The sequence below is a fragment of the Phyllostomus hastatus genome, unplaced genomic scaffold (assembly GCF_019186645.2).
Source record: "Phyllostomus hastatus isolate PE091 unplaced genomic scaffold, TTU_PhHast_1.1 phas_contig_80, whole genome shotgun sequence".
Classification (NCBI taxonomy): domain Eukaryota; kingdom Metazoa; phylum Chordata; class Mammalia; order Chiroptera; family Phyllostomidae; genus Phyllostomus; species Phyllostomus hastatus.
In genome coordinates, this window is record NW_025333960.1 from 5,579,484 (window position 1) to 5,600,222 (window position 20,739).

General features: G+C 39.6%; 1 protein-coding gene and 1 pseudogene across 2 annotated transcripts in view; both read left to right on the forward strand.

The window, feature by feature from the left end:
- The window catches only part of PTPN2 (protein tyrosine phosphatase non-receptor type 2), a 141,517-nt gene that overhangs the window by 12,374 nt on the left and 108,404 nt on the right, over positions 1–20,739 (forward strand). The window lies entirely within an intron of this gene.
- Positions 11,812–13,145, forward strand: LOC123826160 (annotated as a pseudogene).

The following is a 20,739-nucleotide window of genomic DNA, read 5'->3' on the forward strand; positions in this document are numbered from 1 at the left end:
TTAGGAAAGAAATCCTGGTGAGGAAACTTATTTAAGATTAGATACTTTTATCTGTGGATTTCTTTTCTTTTAAGATTTTATTTATTTATTTTTAGAAGGAGGGGAAAAGATGGAGAGAGGGAGAGAAACATCAATGTGTGGTTGCTTCTTGAATGCCCCCCCACCAGGGACTCGGCCTTTAACCCAGCCATGTGCCCTGGCCAGGAGTTGAACTAGTGACCCTTTGGTTCACAAGCTAGTACTCAGTCCACTGACCCAAACCAGCCAGGGCTATGTATGGATTTCTAATATCTTTTTCAAGGTAATAGTTTCATGATTGTTTCTTTTAATGTATTCTTTTTATTCTTTCACAGTCCAGTATGTCTGATTTAATATACTGTTTCTTCTGTCAGTTTCATTTAGTTCATGCCACTAATCATTAGTAACTTCATTTTTTTTCATAAGTGAGATTTTATTGGTTGTTTCGAGGATAAGTACACAGACATTTCAATTTGTACACAACTCTTAACATACATACCAAAAATGTAAAGTCAGGAGTTCTGCCCAAGGTAGATATATATGTAGATATGCTTTCCTTTTTCACACAACTAAAAGAAGGACAGCAATTATTTAAAAACAATAAACAACCTGAACTGCCAGAAAATTGAACTGTATGGAAGTCCAACAACCAAGCAGTTAAAGAAGAAATAGTGTTCCAGACTGGTAGGAGTGGCAAGATGGGCACCGAGGTGCAGAGGACACGCTGCAAGGCACCAGCTGGCAGACCTGGAAGTCACACATTTGCTTGCAGATAAACTGGGAGGAACAACTGGGGAGTGAGACAGAACATGAAACCCAGGGTTCCAGGAAAGGGAAATAAAGCCTCAAAACCTCTGACTGTAAAAAGCTGTGGGAGTTGCAGTGGTGGGAGAAACTCTCAGCCTCATAGGACAATTTGTTGGAGAGACCCATAGGGTCCTGGAATGTTCACAAATCCACCCACTCAGGAATCTGCACCAGAAGGGCCCGCTTTGCTTCTGGGTAGCAAAGGAAGTAACTAAAAGTGGGGTGAGAGCTGGGCAAATGGCATTGTACCCTCTCTGACCCCTCCTTCACATACAGCACCATAACCTGATGAAGTAGGTTGCCCAGCCCTGGCCAATGCCTAAGGCTCTGCTCCTTACAACCTAATAGGTGCACTGAGACAAAGAAAAAATGACCCAAATGAAAGAACAGATCAAAATTTCAGAAAAGAACTAAGCAATGAGGAGGTAGATAACCTATCAGATGCAGAGTTCAGAACACTGGTAATGAGGATGCCCACAGAAATGATTGAGTATGACCGCAAAATAGAAGAAGTGAAGGCCATGCAAAGTGAAATATACAGGTAACCAACGGTGAAGGGAAGGGAACAAAAGGAAGAAATAAAACATCCAGCTGGGACAGAATGAACAAACAAGAATGGAAAAAAAAACGAGGAGAGGCTTAGGAACCTCCAGGACAACTTTAAATATTCCGACATCCGAATCATAGGGGTGCCAGAAGGAGAAGAACAACAGCAAGAAATTGAAAACTTATTTGAACAAATAATGAAGGAAAACTTCCCCAATCTGGAGAAGGAAATAAATATGAAAGTCTAGGAAGCTGAGAGAGTCCCAAAGAAATTGGAACCAAGGAGGAACACACCAAGACGCCTCACAATTAAATTACCCAAGATTAAAGATAAAGAGAGAATCTTAAAAGCAGCAAGAGGAAAGGAGAGAGTTACCTACAAAGGACTTCCCAAGGGCTATCAGCTGATTCCTCAAAAGAAACCTTGCAGGCAAGAAGGGGCTGGAAAGAAGTATTTGAAGTCATGAAAGGCAAGGACCTACATTCGAGATTTCTCTCTCTAGCAAAGCTATCATTTAGAATGGAAGGGCAGATAAAGTGCTTCCCAGATAAGGTTAAGTTAAAGGAGTTCATCATCACCAGGCCCTTATTCTATGAAATGTTAAAGGTACTTATCTAACAAAAAGAAGATCAAAACTATGATTTGTAAGGACAACGAACTCACAAGCATCCACAACTGAACCTAAAAAAAAAAACAAAACCACAAAACAAACTTAAGGAAACCACTAGAACAGGAACAGAATCACAGAAATGGGGATCACATGGAGGGATATCAGCAGAGGGCAGGGGAGAATGGGGGGGAAGAAGCATAATTGGTAGGCACGAAGTAAATGGGGAGGTTAAAAATAATATAGAAAACAGTGAAACCAAAGAATTTGTGTGTACAACAGATGCACATTAACTAAGGGGAGCCAATGCTGGAGGGAGAGGAGGGTCCAGGGCAGAGGCGGATAAAGGGGAGAAAAAGCAGGACAACTGTAATAGCATAATCAATAAAATATATTAAAAATAATAAAGATAATGTAAAGTGATATATTGTGTTTTTTCTTGAAGTCATTCCAGTCATTTTCCAGCTTAAAATTTGAAGACTAATTTTCTCAATAGAGGATCCAGTACCAATATCTACAAATGTTGATGTGCTGTTACAGCAGTCTAATTTACAATTTAATATCATGTATAGTACATAGTCAAATTTTCAGTGTTTCACAGCATATTACAAAGTTACTAGGAAAACTGGAGTAACACAACAAAGATGTTACAGAGTGCACAAAATTCTGACAGGGAGAGCCCAGGTCAAGGAGTGGTTTTCTTTAGGAGACAGTTCTACCAAAAACATGAGAATAGAAGTATTTTTAAATGTTCAAGGTACAGTGAATGCGTGAGTGACTCCAAGGTGCCATTTAATATGCTTTGTATTATAGGGTATAAAAACTGCCCCCATCTATGGACTGTTAAGCTGATATCCAAGAAAATCAAAGCCTCCTTTGTTCAATATCCCAACATTTTCTGGCTATACAAGCAAATGATTTCACCTCTTAAAAAAGCACTTACACTTAAAAAAAATGGGATGAGGTGGAATTCCCTTCTTAAAAATGTTTCTAGAGCTACTAAAAAACTTGCATTTACCAAATAGTTAATAAAAATATTCTTCTGGATTGTAGAAGAATGGAGACAGGGACCAATGGTAAGACATGATATATGAAATTAATCAGACTTGGCTTCTTTTTCTCTGCTGCATCTGAGGCTGGACTCTCCTTGTTGTTAGTTTCTCCATTTTCTGTAGGTAGAGTTTAGGTTCCTGGTTAGCTACTTCAGCCTGTTTTCCCTTTGCTCCCCTTCTCCTTTTTATTTATACTTTTTTTGTCTGCAGATTTATCCTTTCCTGCCACCTTTTTTGGCTTGGTTTCCACAGGTTTAGCTGAAACCTCCCTGATCTTTTGGGCTCCTTTGCTGCCCCCTTGGTGGAGCTGACCTTCCTCTAGGACATTATGGTGGTGAGGCAGGCTTACACAGAGTGCCTGAGGGCCCCAGTGAGCAGAGAACCTTTGTAAATCTGAACTGCCTGGCTGCTTCTACTTCATTTGCCTCATTTGTAGCTTTAATTGAAACTGCTCTTACTCCTCTGAAGAAAATCTCATACTGAATTATTTTGTTTCTTCTCTTGCTATATTTGAAGAGATTCGTACTTTTAAAGCTAACAGTTCCTCTTAACCGTTTACTTAATAGTGCTTCAAGGAATTTCTTAGGTGGGTGGGAGTAAGGTCATATGACTCCCTGTTTCTATTCGAGGGCTGGTATGCTGGGGTAACCTTAGAAAATTGTCTGTGTCAGTACGATTTGCCTCTATGTTCATTTGTGTCTTAATTACTGAAGTTATAAAAAAAGTTCACATTTCATGTCTTAAAGTTTTTATTCTTTAAATTTCTATTGCTGTAACTTAAATTTTATCATTGTTAGGGTGAAATTGTTATTTCATAATACTTTATTATATAATATTAAATAATATTTTCATACTTGGTATATATCTTTGTTCTATATAGTGCACAGAAAACTTTATATCCTTGTGCTGTAGAATATTCTACTTTGAACTCTTGTGATAGAGCAGAGAATAAGAATTAGGAGGCTGGAAAAGGGTAATCTATTAATTTTACAAGAAAAAATAGGACTAAGATAATCCCAAATTGATAGATTTTCTACTAATGAGAGAATATACTTATATTTCTTTCTTTGTACTTAAGGTCCCTAAATGAATCCTGAATTATATGGTGATTAAATGTTCACTTTTTTTTTTTTAAGTCAAATGTTTTTGCATATATTCTGGCTAAAGATACTGTGGAGGGACACCATAAAGTATGAAGCTAAATATCATGCATTCTTTAAAAACCATTATTTTAGTGTTCAGGCTTGGTTGTGGCCCTTATTATGCCTATCACTGATTGGGGAGATAGGATCCCCGGTGTAGTAAGTTGTGCTGTGCACTACACTTCTCTTTGAGAAGCTCTCCTCTTTGAGGGAGAGAGTTTAGTAAGGATGAAATAACTAATCTTGACTGAGCTAGTTTGTATTAGGCATTTGCTGTATACTTATGTAAGTTATCAAAGAAGTGGCTCCAAATCAGAAAACTGAGACTCGATTTTTCCAAATTTATAGTACATTTGAGTGGTAGATACAGATAAGAATCCGGGACTTAACTTTAGAGTCTGTGTTTGAAAAACTAAGTAATTTGTTTAAGATTAAATGAACATGGCAAAAATTAAAATAGTACAGAATGGTATGTATTAGTAGAAAAGTCCATCACTGCCCTTTGTTCTCCCTAGTTCCTTCTCTGTTGCCAGACATATTTTAACCTTATGTAAGCTGTTGCCTGCTTGCCTCCCTTTCTCCCTCTATCTGTCCCATCCCTATGAAACAAATACTAGTATACTGTTTTACACCTTGCTTTTTTCACTTAATATACCTCAGAAGTTTTTCTATACAAATCTCATGTGTTCGTTTTAACAGTTAAATAGAATTTAACTGCTTGTCTGTCATGAACATGTAGGTTATTTCTACATGTCAATTAGCTATTATAAACAATGCTGTATTTAATTTTCCAAAGAAGTTGTACCAGTGTGCATATGTTTCTATCAATAGTTTAAGAAAGTGTCTGTTTCCCTATACCCAGTTATGTTATTAAACTTTTGATCTGTGTCTGATTGATAAAAAATGGTCTTACTATAGTTATAATTTGCACTTCTGTCATTATGAACGAAACTGAACCATTTTCCTTATTTTTAAATGCCAGTTTTCATTCCTCTTTTTGATATGTAGGAGCTGTTTACATATTAAGAAAGTTAAGTATTTGCCATAGATTGCAATTTCTTTTTTCAGTTTATGATTACCTTTGGACATGTTTATGTTATAGTTTTATGAAAGGCAGATTTATCAGCCTTTACTAGTTTTTGTTAATTTGTTTTTTGTGCCATGGCTTAAAAGGCCTTCTATATTCTTTGATTATAAAAATTTTTCTCCAGTGTTTTCTGATACAATTTTGTGATTTTATTTCTTTTATGTTGAAGTCATTGCTCAAACATGACTTTATTTTAATATGATGAATGAGGAAGACATTCAATTAAATTTGTGGTAAAGTACATATAACAAAGCGCGGCATTTTTAAGAGTATAATACAATGTCATTTATTCCATTTACAGTGTTGTAAAACCATCATCACTATTTCTAGAACCCTTTTGGCACCCCAGATGGAAACTCTGTGCCCATTAAGAAATAACTCCCTCTTTCTCCCTACCCCCTAGTCCTTGGTAACCTCTACTCAACTTTGTATCTGTGAATTTACCTATTCTGGATACCTCATACAAGTGGAGTTATGCAGTATTTGTCTCCTTGTCTCTGGATTATTTGACTTACCATAATGTTGTCAATGTTGAACTATGTTGTAGCCTATATCAACTTCATTCCTATTTATGACTGACAAATATTTCTTAGTACGTATATACCACACACATTTTCTTTATTCATTTGTTAATGGACACGCATTATTTCTGCCTTTTGGTTATTGTGAATAATGCTGCTGCTGTGAACATTGGTGTGCAAGTATCTATTGGAGTCCCTGTTTTTGATTCTTTTCTATTTGGACCTAGAAGTGGAATTGCTGGATAATATTGATGGTAATTCTGTGTTTCGTATTTTGAGGAACTGCTAAACTGTTTTCCATGGTGGCTGCAAGATTTTACATTCCCACCAGCAATGTGCAAGTGAAACTGGAAAAGTCAGCATTCATGCTACCTATCACTACCAGAACGGTAAATAGAGGCAAGAATTGAATCTTTATGGGAACTCAATCCAGATGCCTGCAATCTGAGAAGATCGTGGGTGATATACCTTAAAAAGCATCTTAAAAATCTCATCTCAAGGTGACCGTTTTTTAATAAGTAGAAGAAAAGGATCAGTAAGGGGTTTGGAATTCAGGGAAAAAGGTTTATCAGATAAAAGTTTTGGTCCAGCTATTTTCCTAGTATCCTTTCATCTGCTGCCAGTGATTCTTTATGTGTGTCCTGGTCAGCAGATATTCTTTCCTTGGAGCATAATGGCTCAAATACTGTCATGATGGCTTGCAGTCTTCCTGAGGCACAAAGGTTGACTTCTTGCTGGCTTCCAGGAGTTAAGGTAGGTCCAATCATGCATTCCAGTTCCTGGAACAAGAGCTTTCTACATGCATTAATCACTAAGCCTATTGACTATAACTAAAGCTAAAAATTTGTTAACTTGTGAGTTACCCCATCACAAGGATTCCTGTTCCTTCGCATCCTCATTAATACTTATTTTCCATTTTGAAAATTATAGTCACGGCCTGGCCCTGAGTGTGTCTGCCTATGGCCAGCTGGTAGTGTGTGGGTTCTTGACTTTGTGTAGGAAAGATTTTACAACATAAGTCCAGATGACTATGAGGGTATGTTTACTAAAGCTGGGGACAGTAAAACATGGAAGTGCTTAGCATAAAAGCAACAGAAGAGCGTAGGCTAGGTTGCTTTGGCTCACTGAGAAGTCAGAGAAAAGGGGATTAGGTTTAGGGGATTACCTTGGAATGAGCTGCAGTTTTGCCCATTCCTCCCCTGATTGCAGGCCTCTGGTTAGAGTTTAGGAGATAAATGCCTGTGGGGGAATAAGTGAGGGAGGAAGAGGGGGAAGGGAATGGCATGGGCTGCTCCCCATTGCACTGGGTCCTTTGTCTTGAGTTTTTCTTTCTCTCTCTCTTACGAGTGGGAATCTCTAGGTGAGGTTTTAGGAGAGGGTTTCAGCAGGATATTCATCAGTTTTCCAGGTGTGCACTTTCCGGGTCATGGTTTCTACCAATTAGTCAGTTCCAGACAGGGATTGTTAGTCATTATAGCTGGTCTTGGTATTGCCTATGTGGTTCTACTGTTTCTGGGACTTGAGTTGAAATACAATGGAGGTCTAGATGTTATCTCTAGAGAGGGTGAATTTCTGTATCTGGCTGTAAATTGCTCAGCCATTTTGTTCAGCTGTCTTGTCTAAGTTTCTCTATTGCTCTTTCCCTGGCTTTTACTGGCCTGTCTCAGTGCAAGTGTGAAATGGTATATCATTGTGTTTCAGATTTGCATTTCCCTAATGACTAAGGATGTTGAGCATCTCTTTTATGTGCTTATTAACCATTTATATCTTTAGAGAAAGATCTATTCAAATCATTTGCCTTTTAAAAAATTATATTTTATTGATTATGCTATTACAGTTTTCCCAATTTTCCCTCTTTTATCCCCCCTCCTTTACCATTTCATAGAATAACAGCTTGGTGATGATGAACTCCTCTAACTTGATCCTTATCTGGGAAGCACTTTATCTGCCCTTCCATTCTAAATGATAGCTTCACTGGGTAGAGTAATCTTGGATGTAGGTACTTGCCTTTCATGACTTCAAATACTTCTTTCCAGCCCCTTCTTGCCTGCAAGGTTTCTTTTCAGAAATCAGCTGATAGCCTTATGGGCACTCCTTTGTAGGTAACTGTCTCCTCTCCTCTTGATGCTTTTAAGATTCTGTCTGTATCTTTAAAGTTATCTTGGGTAACTTAATGATGATGTGCCTTGGTGTGTGCCTCTTTGGGTCCAACCTCTTTGGGACTCTGGGCTTCTTGGGCTTCCTGGAAGTCTGTTTCCTTCACCAGATTGGGGGGAGTTTTCCTCAATAAGTTTTCAATTTCTTGCTCTTGTTCTTCTCCTTCTGCCACCCCCTATAATTTGGATATTGGAACATTTTGGGTTGTCCCAGAGGTTTGTAACACTCCCTTCACTTTTTTGAATTCTTGTTTCTTCATTCTGTTCCGGTTGGATGTTTATTTCTTCCTTTTGTTCCAAATCATTGCTTTGAATCCTGGTTTCCTTCCTGTCACTGTTGGTTCCCTGAATATTTTGCTTTACTTCATTTTGGGTATCTTCCATTTATTCTTTCACTTTTCGACCAAGCTCAATCAGATCTGTGAGCATTCTGATTACCAGGGCTTTAAGTTCTCCATCAGATAGGTTGACCGTATCATCCTCCCTTAGCTCTCTTTCTGAGGTTATACTCTGTTCTTTCATTTGGGCCATATTTCTCTGTCTTGACACACCTGAGAAGTTCTAAGGGGTCGAGGTCTTAGGAATTCACTTGGGCAGGGCAGCCCTCCTTGCTGCACTGTGGTGCTGTCTATGGGGGAGGGGCCAGAGAGGGAACAGCACAGCTCGCCTTTTTGGCTACAGCCCCACTTTCCAACAAACTCTGGTACTTTTGTATGCAACTGGGAGTTTCTCCCACTGCATCAACCCCTGTCCTAGTCCAGTCAACTCTGAGTCTCATTTCCTGTTCAGCCAGCCCTGCCAGCGCAGTCCACTACCTTGCTGCAGATTCTCTCCGTATGGTCACCTTACCAGTCTGGTTGGTCTGGTTGACTGTTTCTTTAATTCCTTGGTTGTCGAAGTTCCATGCAGTTTGATTTTCTGGAGCTTCTGGTTGTTTTTTGATTTTAGATTGGCTGTTATCCTCCTTTTGCTTGTGCGAGAAAGCAAAGGGTTTCTACCCACGCTCCATCTTGGCCAGAACTCCTCCCCCAATCTCAAAATATACATTATTTTCAAACACATATGTATCATTTTCAAAGGTAGACCACATGGCAAGACACAAAACAGGCCTTGACAATTTCAAGAAAATTGAAATCATATCAAGCATCTTAGATCACAATGGCTTGAAACTAGAAACCAACCTCAGTAAAAAAAACAAAAACACCCAAACATTCAAATACATGGAGGTTATTTAACATGTTATTAAATAATGAATGGGTTAACAGTTGAAGGAAGGAATCAATTAACTGGAAATAGATGAAAATGACCAGACAACAACCCAAAACCTATGGTACACAGTGAAGACAATCCTGAGAGTAAGTCCATACCAATACAAGCCTACCTGAAGGAGTCAGAGAAATCGCTAATAAACAACCTAACACTACATCTACAAAAACTAGAGGAACAACAATAAACAAAGCTCAGAGTGAGTAGAAGGAAGGAAATCATCAAGATCAGAGCAGAATTAAATGACATAGAGACTAAAAGAACAATTCAGAGGATCCATAAATCCAGCAGCTTGTTCTTTGAAAAGATAAAATTGACATGCCTTTAACCAGACTCATCAAGAAAAAAAGAGGAACTAAATAAATAAAATCAGAAGTGAAAAGAAAGTCACAACTGATACCAGAAATACAAAAGATTGTAAGAAATTACTATGAACGACTATATGCCAAGAAATTGGAAAACGTGGGCAAAATGGATAAATTTGTAGAAACATTCAATCTGCTAAAACTGAATTAAGAAGAAGCAGAAAGCCTGAATAGACTTGTAACAACCAGTGAAATTAAGCAGTAATCAAAAAGCTTCAGGTGCACAAAAACCCTGGACCAGAGAGCTTCACAGGCATATTTTATCAAACATGCAAAGAAAAATGAACTCTGATCCTTCTCAAACTATTCCAAAAATTTCAAGAAGAGGGAAGACTCCCAAACTCTTTTTATGAGGCCAGTATTATCCTAATTCCAAAGCCAGGTAACGACACAACAAAGAAAGAAAAGTACAGGCCAACATCTTAAATGAACACAGATGCTAAAATCCTCCAAACAGTATTGACAGTCTAGATCCAGCAACATTAAAAAGACCATTGACCATGATCAAGTGGAATTCATCTCAGGGAGACAAGTATAGTACAATAATCACAAATCAGTAAGTGTAATGCACAACATAAACAAAGTGAAGAATAAAAAATCACATGATCATATTAATAGCTGCAGAAAAAAGCATTTGATAAAATCCAGCATCGATTTATAATAACACTCAGCAAAGTCAGAATAGAGGGAGCATATGTAAATGTAATAAAGGCCATATACGGGAAACCTTTAGCCAACATCATACTCAAGGTAAAAATGAAAAGCTTTCTCCTAACATCAGGAAGAAGACAAGGGTGTCTAATTTCACCACTCTTAGTCAATAATGTACTGGAAGTTCTAGCCACAGCAATCAGACAAGAAAAAAGAGACAAAAGGTATCCAAATTTGAAAGAAGGAAGTAAAACTGCCATTATTTGCAGATGACATGGTAGTGTACATAGAAAACTTTATAGTCTCCACCAAAAACGTACTAGACCTAAGAAGTAAATTTGGCAAAATAACAAGTTACAAAGTCAATACTCAGATATTGATGGCATCTCTGTAAACAATGAAGTATCAGAAAGAGAAACTAAGGGGGAAAATCCAATTTAGTATAGCAACAAGAAAAATAAAGAACCTGAAAAGGGAATTAACTTATGGGATAATATTTTTGCCAATGATACCTCAGACAAGGGTTTAACCTCCAAAATATATGACTAATTCATATGACTCAATACCAGGAAGAAAATCCCATCAAAAAATGGGCAAAAGACCTGAACAGACACTTCTACAAGGAGGACATAAAGATGGCCCACAGACATATGAAAGGATGCTCAACATCACTAGCCATAGAGAGATGCAAATTAAAACCACAATGAGATTATCAGCTCACACGTGTCAGAATGGTCATCATTAATATATCAACAAAGAACAAGTGCTGACAAGAATGTGGACTAAAGGGAACCCTACTGATGCACCCCACCAACAGGTAGGAGTGCAGACTGGTACAGCCACTGTGGAAAACAGTACTGTCCTCAAACAATCACAAAGGTACTGCTTTTTGACCCAGCAATTTCAAAGCTGGAATATATCCTAAGAATCCCGAAACATGAATTCAAAAGAATTTATGCACCCCTATGTTCCTAGTAGAGCTGTTTATAATAGCCATGTGCTGAAAACAACCTGAGTGCCCAACAATAAATGAGTGGATCAAAAAACTGGTATATTTACACAACTGAATACTACACAGCAGAAAAAAAGAAGAAACTCCTACCTTTTGTAATGGCATGGACAGAACTAGAGACTATTATGCTAAGTGAAATAAACTAGTTGGTGAAAGACAAATATAATATGATCTCACTTGTAACAAGAATCTAATGAACAAAATAAACTAACAAGCAAAATAGAACCAGAGGCATGGAAACATGGAAGAGACTGATAGCAGTCAGAGGGGTAGGGGGTGGGGGACAATGGTGGAAAGAAGGGGAAGGGACTAGTCAAAGAAGACATATGAAGGAGCAATGGATGTGTACAATGGTGTGGGGGTTGACTGTGAGGGGCTGTGGGATGGGTAGAACAGGGCAAAAGGGGAAAAACTGGGACAACTGTAATAGAATAACAATTTTAAAAATTTAAAAATAGGCAAAGACACTTACTGAATGGCCATAATCCAGAACACTTACAACACTAAATACTGACAAGAATGTGGAACAACAGTAAATCTCATTCACTGCTGGTGGTAATAGAAAATAGTACAGTAGGCGCGTCGACTTCCCAGAGTCCGCGGCCGGGAGCCCTGAGGAGCTGAGGAGCCATGGCCTACCACAGCTTCTTGGTGGAGCCCATCAGCTGTCACGCCTGGAACAAGGACGGCACACAGATTGCCATCTGCCCCAACAACCATGAGGTGCACATCTATGAAAAGAGCGGGCCCAAATGGGTCAAGGTGCATGAGCTCAAAGAGCACAACGGGCAAGTGACAGGCATTGACTGGGGCCCTGAGAGTAACCGCATTGTGACCTGCGGCACGGACTGCAGTGCTTATGTGTGGATACTGAAGGGCCACACATGGAAGCCCACGCTCGTCATCCTGCGGATCAACTGGGCTGCTCGTTGTGTGTGCTGGGCCCCCAGTGAAAACAAGTTCGCTGTGGGCAGCGGCTCCCGTGTCATCTCCATCTGCTATTTTGAGCAGGAAAATTACTGGTGGGGGTGCAAGCACCATTCGCTCCACTGTCCTCAGCCTGGACTGGCACCCCAACAATGTGCTCCTGGCCGCAGGCTCCTGCGACTTCAAGTGCCAGATCTTCTCAGCCTACATAAAGGAGGTGGAGGAAGAACCAGCACCCACCCTGTGGGGCTCCAAGATGCCTTTCGGGGAGCTGATGTTCGAGTGTCCAGCAGTAGCAGCGGCTGGGTGCATGGTGTCTGCTTTTCAGCCAGCGGCAGCCGTGTGGCCTGGGTCAGCCACGACAGCACAGTGTGTCTGGCCGATGCTGATGAGAAGATGGCAGTCGCGACTCTGGCTTTGGAAACGCTGTCACTGCTGGCCCTGACCTTCGTCACAGAAAACAGTCTGATGGCTGCAGGCCACAACTGCTTCCCAGTGCTTTTTACCTACTACGGTGCTGCAGGGATGCTGAGCTTCGGTGGGCGGCTGGATGTGCCCAAGCAAAGCTCACAGCGTGGCTTGAGAGCCCGTGAGCGCTTCCAGAACTTGGACAAGTAGGCGAGCTCCGAAGTGGGCGTGGCTGGGGTGGTGCTAGACTCGCTGCACAAGAACAGCGTCAGCCAGATCTCGGTGCTCAGCCAGGGTAAGGCCAAGTGCTCACAGTTCTGCACTACTGGCATGAGCATCTGGGATGTGAAGAGCTTGGAATCAGCCTTGAAGGACCTAAAGATCAAATGACCTGTGAGGAGAATGTTGGCCTCCTCCCAGCTGCTGGGGAAGGGATCAGGGAAGCTAAAGCTTGCTTTGCTGAATGTTTCTAGGGTACCAGTTTAGGTACCCACAGGGGAAAGGGAGGGGAGTAGTAGGAAGCTTTTCTTACCTATTTGAAGGAACATGTGCCTTTTTCTTGAACAAATACTTTTCACTTATTGTAAAAAAAAAGTCCCCAAATTAAAAAAAAAATAGTACAACTACTTTGAAAGATAGCTTGGCAGTTTCTTACAAAACTAAACATACTCAGCATATATGATCCAGCAATCATGCTTTTTTGGTATTTACCCAAAGGAAGTTAAAAAATGTTCACACAAAAACCTGAACATAAATGTTTATATCAGCTGTATTCATAACTGCCAAAATTTGGAAGTAACCAAGATGCCTTTCGTTAGGGAAATGGGTAGTCTGTGGTACATGCAGACAATAAAATAGCTTCAGTACTAAAAGAAATGAGCTATCAAGCCACAAAATGAAATGAAGGAACCTTGAATGCACATTACTAAGTAAAATAAGCCAATGTGAAAATGCTACAGACATACTATATGGTTCCAACTATATGACACTCTGAAAAAGGCAAATACATAATATGAAGACAAAAGATCAGGGATTTTACAAGTGGAAGGGAGAAATGAATAGGCAGACTACAGAGGATTTTTAAGGGCAGTGAAGATACTCTGCATGATGCCATAATAATGAATATGTATACATTTGTTTAAACCACAGAATGTATACCACCAAGAGTGAAACCTAAGGTAATCTATGAACTTTGGGTAATTATGATGTGTCAATGTAGGTTCATTAATTTTAACACATAAACCACTCTGATGAGAGATTCTGGAAATGGGGGAGGCTATGCATGTGTAGGGGCAGGGGATATATACAAAAATTTGGTGTCTTCCCCTCAATTATGCTGTGAACCTACAACTGCTGTATTATAAAAAAATAAAGTCTTAATTTTATTTTTCTTATTAAAGATTTTATTTACTTATTTTTAGAGAGGGGGGAAGGGAGGAAGAGAGGGTGAAAAACATCAATGTGTGAGAGAAACATCAATCGGTTGCCTCTCACACACACACATCTCCAAATGGGGATCAGGCCCACAATTCAGGCATGTGCCCTGACCAGGGATCAAACCAGGCAACCTTTTGCTTTGCAGGATGACAACCAACCAAGCCATACTGATCAGGCTAAAGTCTTAACTTAAAAAAAAAAAAAAAAAGGGCAGTAGGGAGTTTGGCCAAGATTGGGGTAGCTAGAAACCCTTCACTTCCTCATACAGCCAAAAGGAGGATAACTCACTCTGAGCTTTGTTTATTGTTGTTCCTCTAGTTTTTGTAGATGTAGTGTTAGGTTGTTTATTAGCGATTTCTCTGACTCCTTCAGGTAGGCTTGTATTGGTATGGACTTACTCTCAGGATTGTCTTCACTGTGTACCATAGGTTTTGGGTTGTTGTCTGGTCATTTTCATCTATTTCCAGTTAATTGATTCCTTCCTTCAACTGTTAACCCATTCATTATTTAATAACATGTTAAATAACCTCCATGTATTTGAATGTTTGGGTGTTTTTTGTTTTTTTTACTGAGGTTGGTTTCTAGTTTCAAGCCATTGTGATCTAAGATGCTTGATATGATTTCAATTTTCTTGAAATTGTCAAGGCCTGTTTTGTGTCTTGCCATGTGGTCTACCTTTGAAAATGATACATATGTGTTTGAAAATAATGTATATTTTGAGATTGGGGAGGAGTTCTGGCCAAGATGGAGGCGTGGGTAGAAACCCTTTGCTTTCTCGCACAAGCAAAAGGAGGATAACAGCCAATCTAAAATCAAAAAACAACCAGAAGCTCCAGAAAATCAAACTGCATGGAACTTCGACAACCAAGGAATTAAAGAAACAGTCAACCAGACCAACCAGACTGGTAAGGTGACCATACGGAGAGAATCTGCAGCAAGGTAGTGGACTGCGCTGGCAGGGCTGGCTGAACAGGAAATGAGACTCAGAGTTGACTGGACTAGGACAGGGGTTGATGCAGTGGGAGAAACTCCCAGTTGCATACAAAAGTACCAGAGTTTGTTGGAAAGTGGGGCTGTAGCCAAAAAGGCGAGCTGTGCTGTTCCCTCTCTGGCCCCTCCCCCATAGACAGCACCACAGTGCAGCAAGGAGGGCTGCCCTGCCCAAGTGAATTCCTAAGACCTCGACCCCTTAGAACTTCTCAGGTGTGTCAAGACAGAGAAATATGGCCCAAATGAAAGAACAGAGTATAACCTCAGAAAGAGAGCTAAGGGAGGATGATACGGTCAACCTATCTGATGGAGAACTTAAAGCCCTGGTAATCAGAATGCTCACAGATCTGATTGAGCTTGGTCGAAAAGTGAAAGAATAAATGGAAGATACCCAAAATGAAGTAAAGCAAAATATTCAGGGAACCAACAGTGACAGGAAGGAAACCAGGATTCAAAGCAATGATTTGGAACAAAAGGAAGAAATAAACATCCAACCGGAACAGAATGAAGAAACAAGAATTCAAAAAAGTGAAGGGAGTGTTACAAACCTCTGGGACAACCCAAAATGTTCCAATATCCAAATTATAGGGGTGGCAGAAGGAGAAGAACAAGAGCAAGAAATTGAAAACTTATTGAGGAAAACTCCCCCAATCTGGTGAAGGAAACAGACTTCCAGGAAGCCCAAGAAGCCCAGAGTCCCAAAGAGGTTGGACCCAAAGAGGCACACACCAAGGCACATCATCATTAAGTTACCCAAGATAACTTTAAAGATACAGACAGAATCTTAAAAGCAGCAAGAGGAGAGGAGACAGTTACCTACAAAGGAGTGCCCATAAGGCTATCAGCTGATTTCTGAAAAGAAACCTTGCAGGCAAGAAGGGGCTGGAAAGAAGTATTTGAAGTCATGAAAGGCAAGTACCTACATCCAAGATTACTCTACCCAGTGAAGCTATCATTTAGAATGGAAGGGCAGATAAAGTGCTTCCCAGATAAGGATCAAGTTAGAGGAGTTCATCATCACCAAGCTGTTATTCTATGAAATGTTCAAGGGACTTACCTAAGAAATTGAAGAAGATCAAAAACTATGAACAGTGAAATTACAAGAAACTCTTACACAACTATCAACAAATGAACCTAAAAAAATAAAAAGAAAGAAAAACAACAAAAACTAAGCAAACAACTAGAACAGGAACAGAACCAGAGAAATGGATATCACATGGAGGGTTTTCAGTGGAGATGAGGTGGGGAGGAATAGTGGGGGAAAGGTACAGGGAAGAAGAAGCATAATTGGTAGGCATAAAATAGACGGGAAGAGGTGAATATGGTATTTGAAACAGAGAATTCAAAGAACTGATATGTACAACCCATGGACATGAACTAAGGGAGAGGGGAATGCTGGAGAGTTGCGGGGTACAGGGAGGAGGGGTGTTAAAGGGGGGAGAATTGGGAAAACTCTAATATCATAATCAATAAAATATACTTAAAAAAGAAAAGAATGTATATATTGCTTCTTTGGCATGAATTTTGTGTAAAAATCAATTAATGCCATTTGATTGAGATTATTGTTGAGTGCCATAAAATCCTCTTTGTTTCCTTGCTTAGAAGACCTATCCATTATATGTGGTGGGGTGTTAAAATCACTTATGATAACTGTCTTGCTGTCAATCTCTTTCTTGTAGTCCTTCAAGATTTTCTGTATATATTTAGGTGCTCCTATTTTGGGTGCGTATGTTTACAAGATTTATATTCTCCTGTTGGACCACTCCCCTAAGTATTATGTAGTGACCTTTTTATCTTGTTACAACCTTTGTTTTGAGGTCTATTTTGTGTGATGTAGGTATTGCTACCCCAGCTTTTTCTTCATGTCTGTTTGCTTGTAATATTTTTTTTTTGATACCTTCACTTTTGGCCTCTACTAATTTTGTTTTGAGGTGGGCGTCTTGTCGACAATGTATATGCTGGTCATGTTTTTTTATCCATTCAGATACCCTGTGTCTTTTGATTGGAGCATTTAATCCCTTTACATTTAAGGTTATTATTGATAGGTATTCATTCATTGCCATTTTTTTTTCTCTGTACCTGTGTTCCTTTTTCTTTCTCTATTTCTTCATCTTCTTAAAGCAGTCCCTTTATCATGTCTTGCAATGCTCATTCATTGGAGATGTACTTTTTTTTTTTGTCTGGCAAGCTCCTTATTTTGCCTTCCAATTTAAATTGGAGCCTTTCTGAGTAATCTTGGTTGCATACCTTTGATTTTCAGTACTTAAAATATTTTGTGCCATTCCCTTTTGGCTTGTAGTGTTTCTGTTGAGATATTAGGTGATAGCCTTATAAGAGCTCCCTTGTGTGTTACTAGCTGTTTCTGGCTTCTTGCCCTTTAGATTATATATTTGTGTTAAATGCAGTCATTTTCATCTTGATTGGGATCCTATGTTCTTTCTGAACTTGTGTGACTTTTTCTTTCATCATGTTAGGGAAGTTTTCTGTCATTACATTTTCAAAATGGTTTTCTGTCCCTTGTCCCTTTTGTTCTCCTTTTGGTATCCCTGTGATATGAGTAATATTACATTTCATGTTGTCCTGTAGCACCCTTAAACTATCTTCGTTCCTTTTGAGTCATTTTTCCTTTTGTTGCTGTGAGAAGGTGTTTTTTTTCCTACCTTGTCTTTCAACTCACTCATTCAGTCCTCTACCTCATCTAGCCTGCTTTTAGTTCCTTTATTGTATTCATTTAATATATTGTATTCTTTACTTCTTTCTGACTCGTGTTCTTAATTTCTCTGCCTGTTTTCATGCTGATATAGTTCCCACTAAGTTCCTTGAAGCTCCCATAGAGTTCCTTATAGTTGTCATTGAGTTCCTTAAGTACCCTTATAACCATTATTGAACTCTGTGTCTGATAGATTGTTTGCCTGAGTTTCATTTAACACTCTTTCTGGACATTGCTCCTTTCCTTTAGAGTGGGGGTTGTTTCTTTGTTTCCCCATTTTAGGTGATTTTTTGTTTCTGCATATTAAATTGATCTGCTTTGACTGCCTATCTTCGTGGAATGGCCTTCTATGGTAAGAGACATTTGGGACTCCATGCTACAGTCACCTTGATCTCCTGAGCTGGATGCTCTTAGGATGCCTGTTAGGCCATTTATATGGCCTCTCATTGTAATTGGGTTTTAGTTTTTGTTGGGTCATTCTTTACTGGGTTCTTCCGTCCAGCTGGTTGAGTGAGAGTCACACTACCCACCACATCTTGTATGCTATTGTACAGGTGTTGCCAGAACAAAATAAAACAACCCAGGACTCAAAACCATACCTGCAAAAATATTCCCCAACCATAACCACACTATCAACAACAAATGAGCGAATATTTGAAAAGGTAGAAAGAGATTAAGACCATTATAAGAAAGGAAAAATGAATATGCAATGACTAATGGAAAGGGAAATAATTTTGAGAGGGCTGAGGGAGGAGAAATAATAAGAGCAGAGAATAGAAACAAGGCAAAGGAAGAAAATGAACTTAACAGTGTGAATAAAAAAGTGAGGGAGGCAGGCAAAATGGAGTAGGAAAAGGGAAGAACATAATATGAAGTTCAAGAAAACCCCCAAAATAAAAAAATAATGAAAAAATAGGATCAAAATTGAAGAAAAGCTACCACCACAGCATTATTAATGGCAAATGCAAAGCAAAGCAAAGAGCAAAGATTAATAAAATTGGAAAGAGAATCAGAAGGAAAAAAGAAAGAAAAAAGATTATGAGATGTCTAAATGAGAGAACAGTGATTTTGAGAGGATAGAGGAAGAAGAAATAATGAAGAAGGAATAAAAACCAGGCTAAGAAAGAGAAACAATAAATTTTTTTAAAAAAGGAAAAAAGGGCAGGAGGAAGGAGAAATAGAGTGCAGAGTAGAAGAAAGGTGTAGAAAGGGAAAATAATAAAATTTAAAACAAAATAAGAAGGAGGAAGGAAAAATGGAATAAACGAAGGGAGTAGTAAAATATGAGATTGGAAAGAAAACTGAAATTTAAAAAACTAGTGAAATAATAGGAACAAACTGGAAGGAAAAGAGAAAAATGTTCCAAAGCTATGCTGGAGAAAAAAAGTAGCGCAAATAATGAAGCCTGAGGTAGAATTTGTCTCAGCAAAATCTCATGTTTGCCACTTTTTTTCTCTCTGGATCCACCCTCGGTGATGTCAGATGGTGTCCTATTCTAGCTCTAGACAGCCTGTTCGAGGCTCAAGCAATCCATAGTCTGTGTCTGTCTCTTTCAGGCCTAGCTTGTCTTCCCTATTCTGCCCTACTGGGTTTTCATTAGCACAAGGCCCTGGAGAAATTCATCTAATGTCTGAGAATACTGCAAGTGTTGACGGGAGAGGCCCGGTTCTTCTTGCTGACACATATGAAGAATTAGAGATCAGCAAATGTATTAGTATGTAATCAGTTTATTAGTGGCCAGTTCCCATGGAAGAGAACAGGACTGGGTAGAGTAGGGAATGAAAGGCAAAGTTGCAGGACAAAGCAGGGTAGCAAAAGTAAGAGTGGCTGAAGACCAGGGTGGCAAGCCACTGGGCAGCCTGAAGCCGGGTGGCCAGAAGCCGGGTGGCCCTAGCCCCTGAGAGAGAGAGCAAGTCCTTTGTTCTGAGGACTTATATAGTGGGTTGGATAGGAGAAAAAAACGTTAAATATTGATTAACGGTTAAATATGGTGCCAGCTTTCCTCGGGGAATGTGACTACCCAAACAGGTATGTGTGGGATTCTGTTAGCCCTGATCCTTATCTTGCTCCACATCTGTTCATCTTGTTGTAAAACAAGTATGTGACAGAAGGCAGTTAATTAAAATTAACTTTCTAAAGTTATTTGTGGGCTCTTTTTGTAAGCATCAGGGACTCCCTTGTAAAACAGACAGTGACCAGAGGTAGACAGTTAACCAAAGTTGTTTTATGGGCTGCTTCTTTGGGCACCGTGGCCCTCTCCTGCATTCCAGGCCTTGGGATGAAAACACAGTTTCAAGGCTTTCTTTCCCAGATAGTGGAAATGCTACATAGAATTTCAAGGACTTCCCTTCTTTCATGCTAACAGTGTTTCTTGTGATATTAGAATACCTGGCAATGTTATCAGACCAGGCTCAGGACTGCTGAGTTAGCATGTGAGACCTGTCTGTCTCCTTCCTTCTCCCTGCCTCAGTTTACTATTTATTCTCCCTAATTGGTAAAAGGCATTTCCTGGCAACCATGATGCTAGCTGCTGGCCAGTAACAGTATTGCAGTCTCAGAGTTCTTCCTATGCTGTTTCCTGCCTCACAAGTACCACTTCCATCTGCCTGCATAGGGGACCTCAGGTGATTGGTATGGTAGAATCCCTGGCTTACCCCTGGAAGACACTGTTCAGTCTTCAGGGAAGGTGGTGGGAGTGTTTCCCAGCCCCCTGCCACATGTCTTGGTCTGTCCCAATAATAATGTATAGCTTCTGATGAATTAGCTATCTGTTTCATATGAGGGGCCGGTCTGTGTAAAATGATCAGCTCTTTCCTGTTTACTGCTGATGACAGCTTTGTATAAGAGGCAAGGCTTGGCGGGGGCCCTGAACACCCATTGCTGTGTTTGTCTCTAATCCTTCTTCTCTGATTGTTTCAGTGGATCAGGGCCCAAGGAAACAGCATAGTTCGTAGTGTCTGATAGAAGTTTACAAAGAGTCTTTTTAGAGCTTCTCTTTCTTTCCCCTGCATTTTTGCACTGAGTAGACTCCTGAGC